This window comes from Dreissena polymorpha, chromosome 7 (genome assembly GCF_020536995.1).
Source record: "Dreissena polymorpha isolate Duluth1 chromosome 7, UMN_Dpol_1.0, whole genome shotgun sequence".
In the NCBI taxonomy this organism is placed as follows: domain Eukaryota; kingdom Metazoa; phylum Mollusca; class Bivalvia; order Myida; family Dreissenidae; genus Dreissena; species Dreissena polymorpha.
In genome coordinates this window covers 10,777,572-10,785,008 of record NC_068361.1, presented here as the reverse complement: position 1 = coordinate 10,785,008, position 7,437 = coordinate 10,777,572, and the positions used below count along the sequence as shown (strand labels likewise).

At 33.5% G+C, this 7,437-nt stretch overlaps 1 long non-coding RNA gene across 1 annotated transcript; it reads left to right on the top strand.

Moving 5' to 3' along the window:
- Positions 1–3,334: 3,334 nt before the first annotated feature.
- On the top strand, positions 3,335–6,309 carry LOC127840056 (uncharacterized). Its single transcript, XR_008030375.1, has 3 exons — positions 3,335–3,711; positions 4,099–4,968; positions 5,701–6,309. It is a non-coding gene; the product is annotated as an uncharacterized LOC127840056 (long non-coding RNA).
- Positions 6,310–7,437: the final 1,128 nt, after the last annotated feature.

Here is a 7,437-nt window from a genome sequence, read left to right as displayed (position 1 = left end):
AAGGGGGGTCATGCGTTTTGCAAGAAAGAACTCTATGCGAATCAGCGGTCACTGTTTTACAGCCATCAATTTACCGGGTTCGTACCAGTGGATGAGGGTTTCCCGCCATCTGTCAAAGTCGTATGTAGTCTTTAACCTTCAAGCAAATACGTGAATTTCTGTTAAACATCAATGTTTTCCCTACCACATGTACAAAGAAACATTCTAAAATAAAGTCATGACAAGTGCCCACACAGAGAATTGTGTCTTCTTTGTATCTTCTTATAAATGATGTCCAGGTTTTTAAAGAGTATAGCATTGCACTCCAAAAAGATTTAGTATATTGTAACCTAAATATTGTCATTACACATTCCGTAATGAGCCCCGAGAGCAAAACTAATTCGAAATCATGGAGGATCTACACATTACAAATGCAATTCATAATGGCAATAAGTAAGTTTTCAATCCTTATTGTCTTTCTGAGTTGTATTATAAACAACGGTAGTGGATCCAGTGCGGCTAGAAGTTGATTCAGGTAAATTTTGCATAATTTCGCGACCTGTCATATTGTGTTCCTGCATAATGTATTGTCTTGAAAGCATATTTCATCATATACTAAGTTTAAATGCTATCTTGTGATGCAAGAAACCTCAGTGCCCAGTGAGAGAATCTTCTCCACAGCAGGAGACCCTGTCAGTGCTCATAGGGTTTGCCTGGACCCGGGTAATGTTGATGTTAATTTTTGTGCTAACAAACATCAAACTTATGAAAAGTGAAAAGTGTATTTTAACGAGCATACTATTCAGTGAATAAGTGTTAAAGTTTCGTTTTATTTGGACATCGCTACAATGTTAAACAAGAAATGTGTTATGTTTTTTTGTTAATAAATGTTTAATGTTTTTTAGTCAAATAATACTTCTAAAACAATCATTACTTTAATTTAGACAGAAAATTCTAATTTTCTCTTATCTGCAGGATCCGGATCCGAACAACTGCGAGAAACCATATTTGGAATCGGACTCGGATCCGAACAAATTTTTTGGATCCGTTGCAGCCCTAAAATTAATTGACCTGAAAGAATAAATTATTGTTGGGCCGTTTATTTCGACTGGTCTCATATTTGAACACGGATGGAACTCGCACATCACTTTATTTACAGATATTTTAAATTGTTACCGGTTTGAACCTTACGGAAGAAATGACAAGGTGATTTTTAAAAAAATCGGCTACAAAACGCCTCACGTCACTCTAAAATTATGATTTCCGCCAAGTTTCATAAATATTAAATATGCATCCCATGATCGGGGAGCCGGGTTTGATCCCGGGTCGCATATGTGAGAACTGCGTTATTATTACCTTGTAAGTTGTTCAACTAGCAATACGTTGTTATTTTGATAACGTTAGTAACGTTTGGTCATGTGAGATTATTACACATTGATTTGTTGTATATAAGGTTATTCATCACATTTTGCAGGAAGAACAGCAAATATTTTAGGGAACAAGTCTTTCGGGTCCACTTTAAACGCGTCAGTTTATTCATAATAACATGCAATAATAAATTATATTTTTTTCGTTGACAGCGACTATGATTATACATGCAATTAGATTATGAATCAAACGTGTAAATGAAAACGCATTAGAAGAACTTCAGAACATGTCAATAATACACATTTATTATATACCATATGTGTGTCGAAGGACAAGTGATTGATTATAACTTGAATATGTTTATTTCATTATTTCTATTTGACACATAAATTGTACATTTAAAATATAGTCTTAAGTTTCAAAATTATAAAAATAAATGCATATTTGCATTAAGGAAAAACTCTACGTAATGAATATTTTTTCGTTTGAACAACGTTTGGTTACCAGCTTCTTCGTGATTTCTAAATTGAACAAGAGATGTTTGTAAAAAAGTTATGCGTCATGCCTCTCCCCAACGTAAAACAAATTGTTAATTGTTTCAATCGCATACATAAAGGCACCAGCACTCAATACAAAACCACTGTATTTACAATGAAAGTAGATTGCAAAAGTTACCTGGTTAACACTATTCCATTCAGAAACAAATGCTTGAACACATCTTCTGTTGACAGTGCCATAATCAATAGAATCAATTGCATATTGAATTATGTCGCGACGATGATCAGAACCTAAAATCTCTTAATGAGATGTTTTCATGGGTTAAAGTTGTACTTCAAATGAATACTTGGTTTAACTGTTACATCTATTTAATTTCATGTTACCAGGCCCGTGAGCTTGATATTTTACCTGCTGATCACAAAAAGGCTTCTGCCTAAATTTCCAAACTTACTATTATACCATTTGGCCATTCTATACCATTCTATAAAATAGTAAACAGCCAAGAAACAATACAGTTCGATAGACAAGCTAACTAAACAATAAACCGTTTGATTGCATTCAATATCGTCATTGAATATATATGTTTATATCGGATCTCGAGGCTGATCGACTCACCAACCTTTTTGTGCATTTTAAAATTCATTTTAAGCGTTGTTAATAAAAAAAGTATTGTAACCTCCTTTTATAAACTGCAAAAGAATTGATTTGTAATAAAACATGGAATAAAAACAAATTAAGTCAGTATTAAAATCAAATTATGTTGTTTATGTTTTAATAATGATCAAACAATTCAAGCATATATCATCGACTATGGATTTTGAATAATGAATCATGCGATATATGTACCTATGTTTTTGTTTGAACGTCTGTACATATTAAAGGGGCCTTGTCACTTTGTGGTAAATTGACAAAATTAAAAAAAAAAGATTCAGATTCGCAAATTTTTGTTGTAGTTATGATGTTTGTGAGGAAACAATGATACTGAATATTTACCATGCTCAAAAATATCCATTTTATGCATCGTGTGACGATTTAAAAACCTGAAAATTATAAAGCGTTGCAACGCGCAACGTTTGAATAATTTTGAGAGTTCTGTTGTTGTCGTTATATTTTGTGATGCTACCATGATTGTTTATATAAAGTAGACTTTTACTCCAGGGGTCAGTGGTTCGAGCCCAGTGAATGGTTATTATTGTTCTTTTTTTAATTTTACTCTTGCTTTTTTTCTGCAGCTTTTTAGATCCAATGTTTTCATTTATCAATATAAAGCAGGTAATTACAGACTTCAATACATGCCAAAATATGCTAAAAAAGCCCATGTAATCATTAAACTGAACGTTCAATGTAACTTAAATATTATTATAATACCAGTATTCTTCACAGTTAATATTAACTCAAACAATAAACATAACTTAACGTGTAAACCAAATGACTTTATTTGCCAGGCCTAAGCGTAGATACGCTATCGTAGATAAACACAACCGAAGTACACGTTTTGGATAGAGGGAACTCGAAGGTAGGTTTATACAAAAATGGCGGCCACGTTGGAAACATCGCAGAACAAAGGTTCTGACGTTTATTACGACGTATGTTGTACAATACGTGGAGATGAAGGCATATATAAAGAAGGACGGTTTAATTGTAAGAAATGTTCAAAATATTTCTGTAACAGTTGTGTATTCACGCACGATAAGTTTCTTAAGGATCATTTAATACTGAACAAGGGGGCGGTGACGATTGGCTTGTAGTTAAACAAGTTGATGGTTCGCTGGAGTTATGTGAGGAGCACACGACTGAGAAACTGACGATGTTCTGTGAAGATGATGAAAAGCTGCTCTGCCACGTCTTTCATCTCCGTAATCACAAGTAAGCGATTTAATTATTCAAAAGAATTAGTTCTTAGGCCAAATACAATTGTTTGTTTCCAACTCGTTATACTGACACAGTATGATAACATTAATATTATTGTTTATAGATTAAAACGTGGTGCCGGTATGGAATTTGATAAGCAATTTCCAGAAATAATAATATTATAAAAATAAATAATAATTAAATAACAGTAATTATCGTAATAATAATAAGTAAATTATGTAATAAACGATATTATAATAAAAGTTCAAATGATTCTTATTAAAAGAAATAACTGTACTTATGATATTGACAAAAATAATATGCTATTCATAATACAATATGAAATAAAAGTACTCATTTAAATATATTTATTAATTGTTGTTATACATATTTATTTTTCAGGCAATGTAGTTAGGTAGTTCTATTAACTGACAAGGTAAAATCTATCACACTAACCGTAGATGTAGCTCAAATGAGGACAACCATTGACTCATTAATAAAACGTCTAGAGGATACGGTGAAGATAGGAGAACACAATATTATTTGTCTCCAAACGTCATACGAACATGTGATGGAAGAAATAATTGATATACGTCGACTTATGAACGAAAATCTATATCGACTGCAACAAAATACAGAATGTTAATGTTTAAAGGGTATATGAATGAAGACATAGAAAAAACGTCGCCTGAATGATCGTTTATTATGTACAAAAAATGTAACAAAATCGACCATATCACTTCCGAAAAGTTATTTCTTCGAAAAGCATCTACAAATGCAAACCTTGAATTCCACCTAAACAAGGACTTGGAGCAGTTTCTTGCTTCTTGTACAGTTCGGAAGTATCGCATGTCGCGAAGGTGCGTCACATCACCACTTTGATACAAACACGGCTGCACGCATAAAGGAAAATTCAAGATACAAAGTGCTAACTGCGCTCGATAGAAGGGACTGTTTTATAAGGAGCATATGCGAGTCGTACTACGGAAACTTCATTTTTGCTGACTACAACAATATGTGCTTGAAACTCCTGGAACAGGTGTACAATTTTATACTTGAAATCAAACTGCCTGAATCCCCATGGTGCATGTGTAACATATCAACCAACGAGATGGCGGTTATTGTTGGTTACGTAAGCTCTGTAAAAGAAATTCATTCTTACGACTCACCAGGGCGACCTGTTTGCAACGTCCGTTGCTGCAGTGTGTCAATACACGATGGATGGGCGGCTAGTGAATACTTTATTTAAGGAGAAATCGGGAGGATGCGATGGTATTTTGCTACGTTTGTATTGCTAATCCAATACAATAAGACCATGTAACAGGTTGTATGTCAGTAAACGAGTAATAAAAAGCTTTCGGATAAAAACACTTTCAAAACACTGACATCACCGGACCTCAATTTGACATGGAATTTGACCTAATTGTTGAGCAAGACTAATTCAGAAGGTCCATATAAATATATTTTAGACACACCAGCATCAAAAACAACAAATAACATACTTTACCAATATTTAGCACAAATGCTCATGATGCAATTACTTAAACGTAAAACGTCAAACATCATATTTATTTCAGCTAAAAATTCAGCGTCTTAGCGATTATGTTTTATTATTTCTTTTAAAATTGAGACGTAGAGGTATGATAAACAGAAGAGCAAGCTATTGTATGTTCGTTGTGTAATATATTAGGCCTTGAAGTAATAAAACTACATCACGGAAATCCTCGCGGTTCTTTTATTCTAAGCATCTCCTGAAATATTACACAGCGAAATGACAGTACCATGTCAATCTAGATTGTTCTAAATATGTAAAGAAAGTGATTTATGTTAATTGGATAAACATTTTTAAGCTTTGTAAGTATTATTTAAACAAATAATACAGGTAGGAAATTTCAATTGAACATATCGTGTATTTTTTTGTTTGTCGAATTATTTCTAGACAATAAGCAATCTCAATCGTTTTTTCTCTTTAAATTAAAGCATCGTGTACATGATTTTTTGTAGGTGTTGGGGTGAGCCCTGATGGAAAGAAGGTATACGTGACGGACAGTGTCAATGGAATTCTCTGCACACTGACCAGGGATGGAGCGGTCACAGCCACGCTCAAGAAGGATCCTGCATTTCAAATGTCTAATTTCATAAATAACATACATAGTCGAATGTGCCGACATGTGGATTTCGACTAATGCGGACCTGTACATTTTGTGGCATGGTGGCACTTACAATCGGTAAATTGATTAAAGTCGATGCTAAAATAAAAACTGCGCTTTCAAAATATATTATGAACTGCATAACTCACACATTTATTGATGACCAATCTTCTAGACAGTTGTGTTAACCGCGTAAGCTTTCAAACATTTTACTGGGGTCGCAGACGTTTTATTGCAGGTAATCTGAAGAAGAAATCAACAATTATTTACAAAAACCTGTGAGGGAAATAAGTCAATGTACCGTGGCTGCATACTGCGCCAAGGTGTTAACGAACGACTTATGACCCAGTGCTCTGGGACAAAATGTAAAGCGCCTTTGAACGCACATCTCGAGTATGAAAAGGGCGCTATATAAATGTGGTATAAAAATGATTTTCCAGTTAAGTCGTTGTTAAATAATTGACCTAAGTATATACTACCATTTTTGACGCTTCTGCGTTGCAGGGATTTTTCAACCCCATTAGTGATCTGCTACAGTTTCTGTACCGTAAAGGGACCGTCAACCTCGATGGACGAAAAAAGAAAAGTTCTCAAATACCGTATTGTTTTTACAATTATTAGTTTATATTGATATCTGACTGGGATATTACATTACTTGAAAAACGATCATATTTGCAGTAAATTCGGTTATAAAATTTCGAGGTGTGAAATCGAAAGTTCATCGCAAAAATATGTGGCATAACGATATGGACACACAAATAACGCAAGTAGATTGATCATTTTCTTTTATATAAAATATATACAATTCACTACGCATGCACAATTTGCATTCCTGGGTTTACCACGTGTCGATGATGATCAATCTGCTTGCGTTATTTATAGTTAACTGGTAGTTACCTGGTAGACATACCCAGTAAAATGTATTACCGAATATACTGAACATATGAAAACTTAAAAAAAAAAGTAATGTAATATACCGGTCGTGATATTTTAATCAATATAAACTAATGATTGTAAAAAATACGGTATTTTAGAACTTTTCTTTTTTGACGGTCCCTTTAATATTGCACCAATTATAAAACTGCTAATATCCGAAGATTAGCTAAATATACTTAAAGTCAATAAAACATCTCTAAATAGTTTTGTGTACAATACCAATAAGAGGACTAAAGAAATGGCACACCGTTCTTAAGATAGACTTTTATTATTATTCGGTGTGTGTAAGTACATACTAAGTAGGATAGTTTATTTGACCAATATTTAAAGGCATTCCATTTTTCCTGTATCGATTGTTTTCAACCTGACGTATTTTGGAACAGAAAGTGCAAAAACCAGATACAATGATTAAATAATGAGCGCTTGACGGACTCTAATACAGGTCCCCTTCACAGGAGGATGCAATAAATATACCACCAAAGCGTATTGTTTTTGTTTGATTTATTACGAAATGCAAAAAGTAATTGTTATTCCCTATTAAAACTGAGTTGCAATAGTGCGATTTGAAAACCAAATCGGGGTTACCGTGTCTTCAATCAGGTTTACAAGTGCCAACTTAGCAATGCCTAAAATTAATTAGGGAAACACACTTATA